We start from the raw sequence: 18651 nt of genomic DNA on the forward strand, positions 1-18651 counted from the left end.
CTTCTCTATCAACTGCCCTCACTTCAATTAATATCAACATCTTTAAATTATTTCAACCAAAAATCTTAAAGGACCTTAACAGTAGCATCCAAAAAGATTTGCTTTGTTGTATTTTTTTCCAATTTTTTCTGATATCAAAATATACCCAGCCCAAATCTTCTAAACATTTCTACTCACTGCTACTCTTCCGATTCTCACCATGGTACTTTTTTCTGGATTATTGAATTATTTATATTGATTATTTATATTATTATTATATATTGCTAACAGTCTCTTTGTATATTCTGTTCTAGTAATCCATTCTCATCCTTTAAACCTATTATTTGCTCTAATTTTCAAAATATACATAGGATCATATCACTTTTACCCCAAGAATCTCCAGGATTTCTCTCATTAAGGGGAAATTTTAAAGATGTTAACAGGAACTACAAATCCCTAAAATATGTTTTCCATTTTTCCCTTCCCTCTCTATGTCACCTGTTAGCTAACTCTCTAGGGAATTCCCTGGTTGCTCAGTTCGTAAAGAATCTAACTGCAGTGCAGGAGACCCAGGTTTGATCCCTGGGTTGGGAAAATCCCCTGGAGAAGGAGATGGCAACCCACTCCAGTATTCTTGCCTGGAAAATCCCATGGACAGAGGAGCCTGGTGGGCTACAGTCTATCTGGTCGCAAGAGTCGGCCATGACTTAGCAGCTAAACCACCACAGCTAACTCTGTATTGTTTATTGACCTCCTTGCCTTTCTTTCATCAGTTTCTGCCTCTGGAATATATAATTCTGTTTGGAGGGAACTTCCTCTAGATATATTTGTAATTTACCCCAGTACTTTCATTTCTTATGAACTAACTCAAATCCAACTCTGTCACTCTCTTCCCCTCAGATTTTTTTTCATGGTAGTATGCACAAGTTCAAAGTCACTATACTCTAATACACACATCCTCATGAGCAGTGAATGTTTACTGAAGGAGTAAACACATAAAATGAATAACAGGGAAAGCACAGAAAAGGAGTGGGATGATGTAGTCATCAGAACTGGAGTAGAACGATAACCTGGTTAATAAAATCTGATTAATAATTCTAACCTGGTTATTTTCATTAAGGTACAGAGATAGTTAGAAACTTGGTTATTATTATTAGCAAGTAAGATTTTTACAACTCAGCTACTAGAAACAAAGTTAATTGCACAGAAAAGGGTTGACATAGCTGGCCCAAGACTGCTATCCTTAAAAAGCCTAATTTCAAGATTGGCCCTTGGCCAGAGTCTGCAAACTTGGATTTCAAGAATACTCCTCCCATTCCCAAAATGAGACGCATCCTTTTGTGTCTGAAATATTTGTGCAAACAATGTGCTTTAAACTACATCTGCTTAACCTCTGGGAGTCTGGAAGATTGGTGTGTGCTAGGCAGGGAGTGCCTATGTGATCGGATCCCAATAAAAACCTAGGACACGAGTCTCTAGTCAGCCTCTCTCAGCAAAAGGACAGCACATATACCACTGCATTTTCATTGCTAGGGAAGAGTGTGCTCCATGTAACACCTAATGAGAGGGAGAGTATAAGAAGTCTGCAGACAGACTCCTCCACACTCTACTAATGTCTCTTTCCCTTATCCAGGTGTTTACCCTAACTACAACTGTGTGATAAATCTTTGAGTAATACTATTTTAAGCCCTCACGAATCATTCTAGGTAATCTTTTAATGTGAGAATGGCTCTGGGGACTCCAAAACACAATAATAAAATGCCTCCACTATAATAAGATACTCCAACGTGTCAGAGCTTAAACCACCAATTGTAAAACAATAAGTATTTTTAAATTTTGTTGAAAAAATGGTAAGCTTTGTTCTTTCAGTAAGTGCTGATTCCACAATTCCTTGAACAGCACCTGTCATAAGAGCCACTCAATAAATATACTGAATTAATAAACACCTAGCTCATCAATAAGGGACACATGGTTAAACTGATTTTACTTTTATTTCTCCATCTAATTCTTGAAAATGACAACATAAAAAGACAATGAGAGGTCATAACACATTCATTATATATGGCTGTTAGATTTTTCAGCGTCACTCTGCTTCTAGCTTTTTGACCCAACTGGGTAAATACAGAACACTTCTGTCTATTACTCATAACAGCACTGGTAAAAACATTTTCCTGAGTGCATTAGACAGAAGTCAAGATTGCATTAGTATATTTTATATATATATATACATATACACACACATATATAAACTGAACTTTCAAGTAGTTTTGACATTGATCAACTTAAATGTCATAATGGCCAGAGTGATGAAAAGGAATACAGTGAAATTATGCAATACATTAGAATTAAGAATTCTGATATGCTAAAAATTAATTACTTGATTGCTTAAGGAACTACTATGCTCACATTCTGAAATGTCCTAAAGATAAATACAATTTCCAAAATTTACATGAACAGATAATAGAATCAGCTTTCTAACTGTGCTGCTGCTGCTGCTAAGTCGCTTCAGTCGTGTCCGACTCTGCGTGACCCCATAGACGGCAGCCCACCAGACTCCACCGTCCCTGGGATTCTCCAGGCAAGAACACCGAAGTGGGTTGCCATTTCCTTCTCCAATGCATGAAAGGGAAAAGTGAAAGTGAAGTCACTCAGTCGTGTCTGACTCTTGCGACCCCACGGACTGCAGCCTACCAGGCTCCTCTGTCCATGGGATTTTCCAGGCAAGAGTTCTAACTGTGAAATAGTGTGAAATAGTGTTAATAGCCATTTTTATAATTTCTGATTTTTTATACATAAAAACATCCACTTTGTGTCATTCTAAATAAAAACATAACTTCAAGCCCACAGTTTAATAATGATATGCCAAAAGCATCACATTTATAAGATGGCATCACATACACATTTTAGTCATGGAAGAATTGTGTTCTGCCCTTTTAAAGACCAACATTTATAAAGGATGATGCCAATACATCTGCTAATGAAAGCAATAGTATCAATAGCCCAAAACATTTATGAGTAACTTCTCATTATATGAAGCAGGTGTCAGTTTTAATGGTTTCCAGCTGAACTAAAACTCTTCTCCAGAAAGGCTTGGCTTCCAGTTAGGATATAGAAATGTAGAAAGAGAATTGCTCCCACTCAGACAACAGAAAAAGCCAAATAATCTACAAAATTATAATTTGTTCTTAGCTAATAAAATAGCAAATGTCACAGAGGAAACAAGTAGGCTGAAATCTGAGAAAAGGAACCTTCAAGGAAATACAAGTGATGGCTTATCTGGGGTAGGAAACCGCGGCTGACATATAAGCCAGGAGAAAGATTTTGGGTAAAACTTTTAATTCCTGAAAAACAAGGGTAGGATAAACTGAAAATACAGAGCTCTCAAGAGCCCAGGATACCAGGATTTTATATTCAATCTCAGAGCTTTCCATGGATGTTACAAGGCAACAAGAACAATTTTGAGCCAAGTCAGATATTAGAAAAAGGCCCCCTGTGTGGTTCAAGCCTGAACAAGAAAAGCAGCTGCCATTGCAGGAAAGCATAACGCTGTTTGGAAACTTCTGTACAACAGGAGAAAAAAAATTATTGAGCTGAAGAAAGAGGAGGGGAAAGAGCAAACAGTTGCATCTGTGGCAAGAAATCAAACAAACAAACAAAATTCTACCCTTGAAAGGAGAGTAAGACACTCTCCAGACTCCGGTAACTATAGCTACAACAAAACCCACACTCAACTCAATTTTTATGGAAGCCAAAAGGCAGCTGACCAGTAACTTTCAAATTCTCAAAGATAAAACCATCAACCCAAGAAGTTTGTAACAAGCAAAAATATTTTCCAAAAAGGAAAGCTAAATAACAACTTTCACAGACGAAAACAGAGAATTTAATATCACTTGCCAGAATGCCTATTAAAGGACACACTTCAGGTAAATAAGTTAAAAAACATACCTGCACCTCAGGTTATCTGTAAAATGGGGAAAACCAAGACTGAAATAAAAGACTATCTGCGTTTTTCAACATCAGGGGACCCCCGCATTTTTGTGCCTTACCTCCAGGAGGTAGACCAGGTTCTCACAGTGAAGAGCAGAGAAAAATCCCCTTGTGCTTCTGGCAGGAGGAGAGGAAGAGGAGCCATTTTGAAATACGCCAGAACACCCTGTTTGTCTTTAAAAGGTCAGCCCTCAGGTGAAATTATTTAGCTAGAGCCTAAGCCCCTGGAGTTAATCAGAGCTTAATTGACTTGGAGAAAGGAAAAACCCAATTCTAACTCCCTCTAGACTTCCATGTAGAAGAAAGGATATACCCAAATAAGCCCACTCTAGCCATCATGTCCCAGTGAAGAGGGGCAAAAATTTGAGAAGCATGTGTGAAGTTCACAGTTCAGCAATACAAGCTTACTCAGAGACTAAGACCTCTTCACAAGACTATGGAACACTTCCTGTCCACCCACACCTAACCACTAAAGGCCTAATTGCAGCAATTCCCTTTACCAAGTACATCAGGTTCAGCTATGATGAAAAGGGTGTAAGATATATTAAAAGACAAAAATCAAAGTTTGAGGAGAAACAGCATCAGCACCAGACTAAGTGCAAGGATGTGGGAATTATCAGACCAGGAATTTAAAACAACTGTGAAAAAGATGCTAAGGCCTCCAGTGGATAAAGTACAACATTCAAGAACATATGGACAATGAAGGTAGAGAGAAATTATAACAAAGAACCAAAAGGAATAAAATGAGAGAGAGATGAAAAATCACTGTAAAAGAAAACAGAAATGAAGAGTGCCTTTGATGGGATTATTAGCAAACTGGATAGAGCTGAGGAAACACCCTCCGAGCTTGAGAATACATTAATAGAAACCACTGAAACTAAAAAGCAACGAGAAAAAGGACTGCAGGAAGGAAAAAAAAACAGGACAAACTAAATATCCAAAAATGTGGGACAACTGAAAATGGCCTAACATTTTTCTAACGAAAATTCCAATAGAAGAAAGAGAGAAAAGAACAGAAGAAATGTTTCAAACAGTAATGAAGGTAGAACATTTTGCAGGAAATGTTATAAAAATTCTTTAGAGACACAGCAAATGATAACTCAGATCCATATAAAGAAATGAAGAGTATCAGAGAAGGAATAAATAAACGTAAATTTAAAAAATTTTATTTTTCTCATTCTTAAATGATCTATTAGCTAATAGTATGTTCAAAATAATAATGGTAACACTATATTCTATCATATATACTGTGCATATTTGATGTGCTTATGTATAAATAAAATGAATGACAATAATGATAAAAGGGTCAAAAGAAAAGAATAAGGATTGTTTTATTACTATAAGTTACTCAGTACCTGTGAATCATTATATTTAAAAGTAGACTTGAATTAACTGTAAATATATGTTACAATCACCAAAAAAATTAAAAACAGAACTAAAATGAACATGCTAAGGAAAAAGAAAAAAAAAATGAAATCATATAAAATGCTCAATTAAAAGCACAAAAGACACAAAAGAGTGGAAGACAAAAATAGGAATAAATAACAAAAGCGACAAACAGAAAAATACTAACACATATGGTAGATATTAATTCAAATATACAATAATCACTATGAATATCAATGGTTTAAATGCACAAATTAAAAGACAGATTGTCAGAATGTAACAAGGAGCAAAACCCAGCTATACATCATCTACAAAAAACTCACTTTAATGTAAATTCAAATAAGGATTAAAAGTAAATGAGGGGAGTAAAATATACCATGCTAGCATGAATCCAAAAGCAGAAGACTATATTAATTTTAGACAAAGCATACTTCCAAGCAATGAAAGTTATCAGGGTTAAAGAAAGGCACTATACATGTAAACCCATGGCTGATTCATGTCAATGTATGGCAAAAACTAGTACAATATTGTAAAGTAATTAGCCCCCAACTAAAATAAATAAATTTATTTAAAAAAAAAAAGAAAGGCACTATAAATGATAAAGGGTTCATTTCTTCAAGAAGACATAATTTTTAACGTGTATGCATCCAACAACAGAGTGTCAAAATACATGAGTTGAGAACTGCAATGAGAAACAGATGTATCCACCAGTATAGTCAAAGACTTCAACATTCTTCTATTAGAAATGTACAGATTCAGCAAATGGAAAATGAGCAAGGGCATCAGACAGTTCAGTTCAGTCGCTCAGTTGTTTCTGACTCTTCGCGACCCCGTGAATTGCAGCACACCAGGGCTCCCTGTCCATCACCAACTCTCGGAGTTTACCTAAACTCATGTCCATCGAGTTGGTGATGCCATCCAGCTGTCTCATCCTCTGTTGTCCCCTTCTCCTCCTGCCCCCAATCCTTCCCAGCATCAGTGTCTTTTCCAGTGAGTCAATTCTTCGCATGAGGTGGCCAAAGTATTGGAGTTTCAGCTTCAACATCAGTCCTTCCAATGAACACTCAGGACTGATCTCCTTTAGGATGGACTGGTTGGATCTCCTTGTAGTCCAAGGGGCTCTCAAGAGTCTTCTCCAACACCACAGTTCAAAAGCATCAATTCTGTGGCGCTCAGCTTTCTTCACAGTCCAACTCTCACATCCATACATGACTACTGGAAAAACCATAGCCTTGACTGGATGGACCTTTGCTGGCAAAGTAATGTCTCTGCTTTTTAATACGCTACCTAGGCATAGTTGAACTCAATACCATCAACTGAGTAGACATGATGGACACCGATAGATTACTTCTATCACTCCAGTGGCCGAAAGCAAAGAGGAACTAAAGAGCCTCTTGATGAAAGTTGAAGGAAGAAAGTGAAAGAGCTGGCTTAAGACTAAATATTAAAACAAAATAATAAGTTCATGACATCTGGCCCCATTATTGCATGGCACATAAGAGGAGAAAAGCTGGAAGTAGGGACAGATTTCCTCTTCTTGGTCTTCAGAATCACTATGGACAGTGACTGCAGCCATGAAATCAGAAGATGACTGATTCTTGGCAGGAAAGCAATGACAAACCTAGACAGTATCTGAAAATCTGAGACATTACTCTACTGACAAAGGTCCATATAGTCAAGGCTATGGTCTTCCCAGTGGTCATGTACTGTTGTGAGGCTGGGACCATAAAGAAGGCAGAATGCCAAAGAATGGTTGCTTTTCAACTATAGTGCTGGAGAAGACTCCTCAAAGTCCCTTAGACAGCAAGGAGATCAAACCAGTCAATCTTAAGGGAGATCAACCCTGAATAGTCCCTGGAAGGACTGATGCTGAAGCTCAAGCTCCAGTATTTTGGTCATTTGATGTAAACAGAAGACACATTAGAAAAGTCCCTCATGCTGGGAATGATCAAGGGCAGAAGAGGGCGTCAAAGGATAAGGTGGCTGGATGGCATCACAGATGCAATGAACATGAACTTGGACAAACTCCAGGAGATGGTGAGGGACAGGGAGGCCTGGTGTGCTGCAGTCCATGGGGTCGCAAAGAGTTGGACACGACTGGGTTACTGAAGAACAATATAGATTACTTCATACAACAATAGCAGAATATATTTTCATCAAGCTCATATGGAATATTAACCACATCATGGACCATGAAACATCCCTTGGCAAACTTGTCAGTATAAAAATCATACAATGTCTGTTCTCAGACCACAATGGAATTAAATTAGAAATCAGTAACAGAAGGATAAACGAAAAATCCCACAATATGTGGAAATTAAACAACACACTTATTTGACATTGGTCAAGGAAGAAATCTCAAGATAAATTAAAAACTATTTTGAGCTAAATGAAAATGAAAACACAACTTATCGAAATCCACGTGGTGCAGTATAATCAGCACTCAGAAGGAAATTCATAACATCGAATGCATATATTAGAAAAGAAGTAATATCTAAGTTTCAATCTTAGAAAAGTGGAAAAAGAGCAAACTAAATCCACAGTAAGCATAAGAAAGGAAACAGTAATGAACACAAGCAGATCTTGGAAGAATGAACTTCCTGACAATATCAAGTCTTCCTGTCCATAAATATGAAATATCTGTTTATTTAGTTCTCCTTTGATTTCATTTTTTAATGAATGAGTTAAAATATATAAGACTAAATAAATCAGAAAATGTAATAAATGCAGTAGAAAATCAGTTTGAATAATATACAGTAGGGGCAAAGTTTAGAGAACTCAAAGATCAGACGAATGAATAGTGTTTCTGAACTTGAGTTAGGCCCTGATCTTTTATTTGAGATAGCCCCTGACCTCCTATTTCCTAAAGTTATCTCAGTGCCAAGTTACAGCATACTCCAAAGTTTCTGTTACTTAGAAATTCACAAAAAGTTATTTCAACAAGTACACATTATAGAGAATGTATTTTTTCCCTCTGAACTTGGATAAATACTATGCACAGAAGAGGTGCTCCTTGAAGCCTGGATTATTTTGTTTTCATTTCTTTTGTCTTTTAAGAACTTAAAATTTTTCATACAGTAGGTATACAACAAATGTCTCCTAAAACTAAATATAAATCTGTCCAGAAGAGAACAGTTTATGAGTACCCTAAGTGGTTTATCATGTATGCGACTTCACAGATCTATTGTCAGGACTGATAGGAACTGCACATTCTTTATTTGCTTCTCTATTTCCTTTCCTGGAAACTTACATAAGCTTAAAATTCAATGCTGTATCCTCAGCCTTCCCAGTGTCAAAATTAATAGGACACTGGATGAAATCCAATGAGCTTCATCACACATGATACTAAAATACAGAACATCCTATGCTTAGAATGTCAAATTACAGGTCAAAGATGAAATCATTTGCTGGTATGAAAATTAAGAGACATTTAATCTCTGAGCAATTTCTCAAAGATGTTCACAGTTGTCCTACTTAGCATAGTGTCTCAGCCACAGTAAAGCAAGCTCTACTTGCAAGGATAGAAATATGACATTATTAAAATGATATCTGCTTAATTCAACAGTAGAGGAGGAAGCAGCACCTTATTTTTTATCTCCCTTTACCATTAAAATATCCATATAGATGTAATTGAGAAAAGAGCTCTAGAACCCTCATTAAACTCTAGGAATCATGATGTGAAGAAACAATAATTATAGATTGGACCAAATTAAGAAATAAAGTCAATAGGTGATGCACAATTAAATTTTTAATACAAAATGGGACATGTAGAAAGAGTTATACTGAAACACAGGCTCAGAAGAACTATTCCATCCTAGTCCTTAAATGGAAAACACTTACTTATTTAAAAAAAAAATCTTTCTATACTAGTAAAAATCTTCTACTTCTGGACATCTATTTTCCTTCAAAACTTTGTGGTCTCAAAATCTAGGCTATTGAGGGTATTTGTACACACATATGCACACAAAGAAGAACTAAAGTGATGGAAAATGTAATCAATAAGAATGATCAAAATGTTGAATCTAAAATAAAAAGAAAGGTTATAATTAATGGATGAAAGAGATTGTGTATATGATATTCAAATAATCATTTCCTATATTAAAGTCCAGCCACAATTTTGACTCTAATTATGCAGTCTCTGAAGCTAAAAGGGATCAAATATTTACTAGGATAATTTGTGGAGAATTTGAGAATACACAGCAGTTTTTCAGTGGAAGCAAATTTCTTTTGCCAATTCAATCTGGAAGGTTATTTCTGTTTCTGTATTGTGTGTGTGTATGTGTGTGTGTGTGTGTGTGTGTGTGTGTGAATTAAGGTGTTATGTGGGTAACAATAAATGATACAGTGGATATCATCCTCACCAATGTCCCTACAGTAAATTTAGTGGTGGATTTTAATGCCAAGTCATCAAGAAAAGTAGGAACCATAATATTACACAATAATGATAGTAACTTATTAGCCAAGACATTTGAAATCATTGTCTTTAATTAATCTTCAATATTTCTTTCACATAAAAGAAAGTATTTTAAGAGTAAGCCAGTTTCCAAATGCCGCTTAACTAGTGAATGACTAAACTAGAATCAGAGGCTGGGCAGTCTGAGTCTGACACTCTTGTCCATGTTTTTATGTGCAACATTGTCTTCACTTCACCAAAAGAAAGTTTGCAAAATATAAATAGCAAAGGGCCCACAGAGGACCAGTACAAGTGTTCTGCTATTCTAGCTTCATCAACTAATAAAACTATTTAATTTAAATACAAGAATAGATCAATGTCTTTCAAATGAACTTCTATAAAACTCTGATCTTTCAGTTTTCCATTCTTTTCATAGTTGGTGTTTTCATTTCTCCCTTATATCTCCTCAGATATTCACTTCTATGATCACACACTCAATCTTGATATCACAAGAAAATGAATATCCCATCTACTCTAGATGGCAAACATACATTTTAAAACAGCATTCTACACTCTTCTCACTTGGTCAAATACCCTCACAATGCTATTACTCGTCAGTGTCAGAAACATATTGACATTATCAATTTCTAACTATCCAACAATACCACATGTTCCTGTTTGACCTAAATTTTACTGTCTACCATGATAATCACTTTGTTGCCTATGCCCACATTTTTCTTGTCCCTTCTAGCATTATTATCTGATAAACCTCAAACCTTCATGAAACAGACTAAATGCGCTCTTTTAAGCAGCTAAAAAAAGTAAAAATTACCTATTTTTAATATGAGGGTCCACATAGTTCTTCATGACAGGGAGCTCTCTCATGGGGCCTCCCTTCAAGAAGTTACACAAGAATGCCAAGGAATTCCACCTGATGATGGTACCACCTTCAGCATTTGGTCTCCACAGTCACCACAGCAGTGAGAGGAGGGAGAAAGGAAGAAAGAAAAATGTTTGCTGTTATTACTAAAACCCGCCTCACATTTGTGTGTATTCTGTTTAAATAGTATCTATTCTGAGAAGTCTTCCCTGTTACATACCCAAGATATTGAACCTACCCCTCTGCCCCCATTTTCCTTATTCACTTCATCCAGGAAAGTATCCTCAGAAACAGCAGGCAATGTATGAGGAGAGAACACAGCAAAATATGGTTATATGGAGAGCAAGAGCAGAAAGTGCTTTAAGAAAGACAACTATCTACTCTATCAAGAGATGTTGAGAAGATTGAGTAAAACATCCTTCCCATGCTCTATCCAGTGTTGCAAGGGCTAAAAGGCCTTTCCTCAGATTCTTTGGTTAGCTAAGGTTCTAGATACAATTTTGTTTCTGCCATTGAGATGCATTCATGCGATATCAGAAAGGTATGATAAAATAAAAGTTATCCTTCTACAGCTCCAAACAAGTTCTAAAAGACATGAGTGTGTGTGGGAGGCAGACTTCATGTTCCAGTATCAGTTACAGTGTCATAAATGAAGGTGAATGTGGAGGTAGTAGCAGGGGCAGCTTCCAGACTTCAGGAATAAATGGTCTTTAAATCAAATGTTTCACTGTGTTTACAACTCTTAACCAAACAATTCTAATACCATTTGAACACCAAATTCCCTGAACTAAACCTCTCTCTTTTTAAAATAATTAGAATTTTGCTTGAGAGACTATTTGGTCACAAGAGAGGTTGCAAGAGATTGACTCTCACAAAACTGGCTTATCTGGCTTGGTTAATCTGGAAATTGGAAAATGGGATAGCATTAGTTCACAGATATGTGTGAAACAGTTACCTAACTTTTTATCCTATAATTCCCTGGAATGAAATGCTCATTGAAGGCAATGTGTTATGTGCATGTGTGTGTGTGTGTGTGTGTGTGTGTGTGTGTGTGTGTGTGTGTGTGTGTGTGTGTGTGTGTGTGTGTGTGTGTGTGTGTGTGTGTGTGTGTGTGTGTGTGTGTGTGTGCGCGCGTGCGTACACGCACATGTGCTGTCACTCAGTCACATCAGACTCTTTGTGACCCCATGAACTGTAGTCTGCCAGGCTCCTCTGTCCATGGGATTTCCCAGGCAAGAATACTGGAATGGGGTGACATTTCCACCTCAAGGTGATCTTTCAGACTCAAGGATTGAACCCGCATCCCCAACAGTGCTGGTGGTGGATTCTTTACCACTGGTGCCACCTGGGAAGCTATGATGAAACTGAGTAATGTCAATAATGTGGCTGGCTATTCTGATAGCAGTGGGGATTTTCAAATAAAAAAAAAAAAAAGTAAGTTCAAGGTTTTAAATTCTCAGCTTAAGTGAAGCTCCGATGTTTATCCTAAAAGTATCTCATGTCTCTTGTAGATGCAAGGTTGGGCTGCCAAATTTGAAAAGCAGAGCAGAAACTTCTATGGGTTGTTAAATTATAACATAAATGGATTTATTAGTCCCCTAGATCTCACCAAATTTAAAGGATTGACTAGGCCTCCGAAAAGTGGAAAGGGGCATTTGGATGAATTATAATGAATCTAAAGACTTGAACCCATAAATGACAAAATATTTTCTTAAAGAGCAGAAAAAACTGCTTATTCTCCTGTCTAGTGACAGAAGTCCTGTCTTGTCTGATGATTTGCAATGACCTCACCTGAGGCAGTTACCTTGCATATAGATAGCAGTTGTGCTATCCTCCACCCCTGTCATCCCACTTGTCTTTGGGATTGTAAATAGATTCAGTTCAGTTCAGTTCAGTTGCTCAGTCATTCTGACTCTTTGTGACCCTATGGACTGTAGCACGCCAGACTTCCCTGTCCATCACCAACTCCGGAGCTTGCTCAAACTCATGTCCATTGAGTCGGTGATGTCATCCAACCATCTCATCCTCTGTCATCCCCTTCTCCTCCTGCCTTCAATCTTTCCCAGCATCAGGGTCTTTTCTAAGGAGTCGGCTCTTTGCATCAGGTGGACAAAGGATTCGAGCTTCAGCATCAGTCCTTCCAAAGAATATTCAGGACTGATTTTCTTTATGATTGACTGGTTTGATCTCTTTTCTGTTCAAGAGACTCTCAAGAGTCTTCTCCAACACCACAGTTCAATAGCATCAATTTTTGGCTCTCAGCTTTCTTAATGGTCCAACTCTCACATTCATACATGACTACTGGAAAAACCATAGCTTGGACTAAGCAGACCTTGGTTGGTAAAGTAATGACTGCTTTTTAATATGCTGTCTAAGGAGCAAGTGTCTTTTAATTTCATGGTTGTAGTCACCATCTGCAGTGACTCTGGAGCCCAAGAAAATAAAGTCTGTCACTGTTCCAATTGTTTCCCCATCTATTTGCCATGAAGTGATGGGGCTGGATGTCACGATCTTAGTTTTCTGAATATTGAATTTTAAGCCAGCTTTTTCACTCTCTTCTTTCACTTTCATCAAGAGGCTAAATAGATTATGATCCACAAAGTAGCAAGTATATATTCGTATCTGGGAGAAAATAGTTTATACCATAAGAATTAATTGATACTGCTGATTTATCCAGATAGATTCCGGAGTATTATATGAAGAAAGAGATTCAATGAATTGCATTAATTGCAACAATATAAATACAAAAAGTCAAATCCTTCTGGAAATAATGATTCATAAACAATATATCTGTGGCTTTTATATTAACAAATCAATCTTCATGATAGTTAAGACTTTCCAGCAATATGCTAAACTCTGTATGGAAAGATTATAGGAGAAAATCATATAATGTATCTAAAACTATAGTTTTAAATAAGATATTATGAATACCATGAAATAAAGGTGTTTTCATTTCTGATATTGCTAATACCAACAGAAAATTACTTAAAAGTTAACAATTCAGTATTAATAAAACATCTAAGAACATAAATATACATGCTAAATTCAGAATTAAAGCAGTTAATAAGTATATGGTGTGCAATGGTTCTCTAAATTTTGTATGGTACAATTTATTTTGAGAATGCTGTATGATACTAGAAGTAGGGGAAATGCAAAATGGTAAATGTGGTATTAACATACAATTTGGGGTACTTTACAAAATTCTTTCATCTCATCACTGGAACTGGTATAATAATACACAACTTGAAGTGAGAAACCCTGTAAAGACAATTTAAATTATTTCTTGGATTAATAAGTTGTGTTATCAGAGATCAGAGTATCTACTTATACTAATTAATTTTGCAACCCACCCAATAGAATTTCCATTACTACATCATATCTATCTATCTATCTGTATATATATACACACACACATATATATACATATATATGTGAATTTAGGATACACACACATATTCAGTAAGTTTAGAAATATCATGAGCTTCCAACATCCTTGCTAGAAGCCATGAGGGAATTTCCCATCAGATCCAACATCAAGAAAAGCCATACAATTAAAAACCAAACTGATTTTTAAATGATTTTTAAGCCAACAAACAAAAATTGTATATATTTTCTTTTTCTGTGACAAACAGTCATTCCAAGATCCATCTGTAGCAAATGCACAAAACGGTCTGCATTTACATATTTTTATTGTTTTTTCACTTGCACTTTAATCTAAAATTTTGCTTTATCCTTTATTACATACACTTTGCAATAAATGTTGCACACTTGGGAAACAAGATAAGGGATACAAACCTTTAAATAAATCTAATAATTATTGTGTTTCAAATCACAGAAAAATGCCTTAAAAAATCTTTACTCTGGATATCCTTTTTAGATGTACATTCCAGAGTGCATGATTTATATGGAGTGTTTGTCATAACATATTATTTGAAGTACAAATTAAGGATCATAAATATTTTACCATGAGTATTTTTCTTAATATTTAATCTAAAGGAACAAATTAAAACAAAACATTTTTTTACTGCATTAAATAAATACGAGACTGTGTCTCCCATTTGATGTTTGGCCAAAATAGTGTAGCATAGCCAAATCTGTCATGTATCTTGATCTTTGCCACCAGTCAAAAATAAAACACCTTTATAGATATCATAAATGCTTCCAGTACCATTATTTTTTAAAAATTAGCTACAGCCCCTTTTGACACTCACCCTCACCTCACTCATGCAGCTGATTTCTAGCAGTGACTACAAATTATGAGAACAGTACCACAAGGCTGTCAACTTTTATTGTATTTTCCCTTTATTCCATTGCTATTTTAGGAAATATATTTCAGTAAGTCTCCAAACTTTACATGTGGTGATAGCTAAAACTGTAACTGAGAATTATTTCCAAATACCAATGCAGCCTAAATTCTTCAATTTGTAATGATAAATAGATAGATAAAACCATGTCTTCTCTCACTTAAGATAATAAATTTTTAGTTTTCATCTTTTCACCAATATAGCCATATGTCCGTGAATTTATTCATGCGTTCATTATTTTATTCAACAAAATAAAATACATAGCTTGAAAGAATCTTGACAGTCTGAGAATCCAGTCATCAGGTGATCACACTGTTGCATGACAAGCATTATTATAGGTCATCAGTCACTGTTGAATTTAGGTTAATATTAATTCTCAAAATAGAATTATTTTATTTTGGGATATACCCAATATTCCATTTCTTTTGACAGTTAACACTCACTTGTTCTGAATAAACATTTTCATGTAGCCAGTTTTCAGTCATTGCATTCACTGTCAAGCTCAATCACTTTTATATCACTGAAACTTCTATATATCAGTTCATAACTAGTCCTAGGTATTATACAAAGTCATAAGTATTGCTTTAAAAGGTATTTCAATCTTAGCTTATTTTAGTTGTATTTTAAAATATTTTTCTCAAGTATACCATTCCATTGTGAAATCTCTTCACTACCACCAAACACATAAAGTTTTCAACACAGTATATATATTTCTTTTTTATTGCTTTTCAATTATAAACAAATAAGACTTTATTTCATGAAACTCAAAACAATTTTACTTTTAAAAATCAATTCTAAGCTATTAATGTTTAGGCTTTAATATGTTAATATATTAACATATTAATACAATTATGACTTATATTGGTACATAAAATGCTTGATAAATATAAATTGATATCTTTTTAGGATAGGCTTATTAAACTTGCATTACTAGCTAAATTCCATTTACTAATTAGAACTGCAAATGCCATGATCAATAGCAAATGCAGTAGAAAATAAACTCAATGGCAATATTTCACTCTTGAAAAAAACAACCTGTTTTTAACGTTATATCTGGTACATGGTGGCTACAATTCAAACTCTAACACATTTGGTGGTTAAAACTATATCTGCACTCTTTCTCAGGTTAAGCATATCATCCAAAAGGAGCTCTGCATTGTAATGTGACAGTGGTTACCCATCAGAAATCATGGCCCTTGGAATCATCAAAGTAATAGAAGATTAAATAGATCAGTCTTAGTTTAGTATTCTGGAAGACTGCAATATGTTTGTCAAGCCAGTGAAACTGATCTGAGGGCTGAAATCTGCTCACAAATAAGCACCAAAGATCTTTGGACAAGACTTCCAGAGATAACAGAAATCCCTCTTCTCTTTTCCAAAACCATCCCCAATCTTAGCTCACCTCACCTAGTGTATTCATATAAATTGCAGGAAGGGACAAGAGAGTACAGTACAGATGGTTGCTTGTTTGTCCATTTCCTTTTTTGGACATATTCAGATTGAGATAATCATTGTTATCCCATGGTTGATTTAAATAATGATCATTACTTTTTTTTTTTTATTAAATGATTCTCCTTTTTTGTTCTCTTCCAAGCTCCCACTCCCACAAAGCACTTTTTAGTGCTAGTAATATAGGTCCTTCCCATCTATCACTCAAATATTTTTTGGATACCGATATAGCCTTGAAACCATGTTATCATATTGCTGGTGGGTGTTCATTTAGGTTGTGCTGTGTGTCTAATATAACTCCATTTTTCCTCTTGTTATGTAGTGATAGTCACTGCATACTCTCCAATTCTTGCTATCACCTAAGAGTGAATATGAAAATCCCACTCCATGTTCTCTTATGAAGTATACAGTCTTGAAAGAATATGCCCAGAAAATACAATATTAGATTACAGTCACTTGATACTGCTAAACTGCTGTACAATATTTATAGTATCAATAGTCATGTACTTGAGATCTCATTTTGTTATATCGTCACTAGGCTCAAGTATTACCTGATTTTAATTTTTTTGTCATTCTGGAGAATTCAAAGTGTCCTTTAACTTGTATTTCCCTTGGAATAAACAGAAATTTCCATTTCTCTGAATTACTATTCATTTTCTAAGTTTTCTCTTCTCTTGAATAACCTATTGCTAAGTGTTCCTTAAATATTCTTGACATTTCTACATCTCATGCCTTATTTTGATACAAAAGTGTATTCTTCCTATCACCTTTCTTTATACTTCTTTATGATTACCTTTGTTAAACAAAAGTCCTTAATTTCAATGCAAATCTTTCTACTTTTTAGTAGGGTCAGATGACAATAAAAAAGTCTAAGAGCGCTTAGTACCTAAGTCTCATTTCAGAAGCATAAATGGTCCTTGTTTTAAAAATCAGTCATGGCACATTCTTGAGTCTACCCTTACATTAAACACCAAAAGAACTGATGAATTCCAAAGTGTGTAGTTCCTATTTATCAACCTGAAGGCGAGTGAATATTAATCTAGATAAATGGCTGAGTTATCATATCATAGCATTATTAAAAAGAAAAGTATGGATGGTGAAAACATGCTTGATACTGAGTGTCAAGGCTCTAATAGAACACAATCGGTGGAAAAACAAAGGAGAAATTTTACTTGACTTTTAAACCTGTTTTTGAAAAAGGAATTTCCAAATTAGCTCCTTAAATTTCAATAAATTGTGTTTGTGTATGTGCGTGTATCTGTGCTTGTACTTGTGTGTGTGCATGTGTGTGTGTGTGTGTGGTTGCTATTCTTTGTTTTTATTTTTTAATGTATGAATGCTAAGATGAATATTATTTTTACTATAATTGAAGAAATGCTTTCTTTAATATCTCGACCAATGAGAAGGAACTTAATTTTTAGTTTTCAAAACATGGAAAAATTAAGTGAAATAGTTTTGAAATATATTAGACAATTCTTTGTTTTAAAGATCCTAACAACTGGCTCCTTTTGTTTAGCATGTTTCACAGGATGGTCACTATGAACCCCATGTATTTTACTTGCCGGACACACTACTTTGCCTGAAGAAATTACTGACACATGCCTTGGCCTCCAATAAGTAACTAGAGATCTCTACTTTTTAAATCAACATACCAGATAATCACAATTTTTCTGCCTCTCTTCCCTCTGTCAGACTGAGAGCAATCATTATTTTCTGTTTTAGTTTCCTCATCTGTAAAATGAAGATTATAATATTAGCTATCTCATAATGGATTTGTGAACAGTAAATCAACTTATACACAAATTATTTGTAGGGCCTGGCCCATAATAAGCACTATGATTGTATCATCTATAAGCAATATTTTTATTATTAATGATAATTTTTGTGCTCAATGTTTCTCTATATGTCAATATCCCCTTTAATAAAATTTTCTGTGGAATAAAATACCCAACATTGTTAACACTGTGTGTAAAATTATACCAAATCACCTCTAAATGGTTTAGGCAGTCTCCATAACTGTGTGATGGAGTGTAATGTCAGATAAAATATATATACATAATATGTGTGTGTGTATACAATCAGCCCTGAATAGTCACTGTAAGGATTGATGCTGAAGCTGAAGCTCCAATACTTTAATCACCTGATGCAAAGAACTGATTCATTGGAAAAGACCTTGATGCTGGGAAAGACTGAAGGCAGGAGGAGAAGGGGACAACAGAGGATGAGATGATTGGATAGCATCACCAACTCAATGGGCATGAGTTTGAGCAAGC

At 35.3% G+C, this 18651-nt stretch overlaps 1 long non-coding RNA gene across 1 annotated transcript in view; it reads right to left on the reverse strand.

Annotated features, from left to right (window-relative positions):
- The window catches only part of LOC145539904 (uncharacterized), a 100079-nt gene extending 95741 nt beyond the window's left edge, over positions 1–4338 (reverse strand). Inside the window, exon 1 of the long non-coding RNA XR_014078040.1 lies at positions 4026–4338. This is a non-coding gene — a long non-coding RNA (uncharacterized LOC145539904). The remainder of the gene's footprint in view (positions 1–4025) is intronic.
- Between the last annotated feature and the right edge of the window lie 14313 nt (positions 4339–18651).

Source organism: Giraffa tippelskirchi, chromosome 2, assembly GCF_054371585.1.
Source record: "Giraffa tippelskirchi isolate mGirTip1 chromosome 2, T2T-mGirTip1v1.2.pri, whole genome shotgun sequence".
Taxonomy (NCBI): domain Eukaryota; kingdom Metazoa; phylum Chordata; class Mammalia; order Artiodactyla; family Giraffidae; genus Giraffa; species Giraffa tippelskirchi.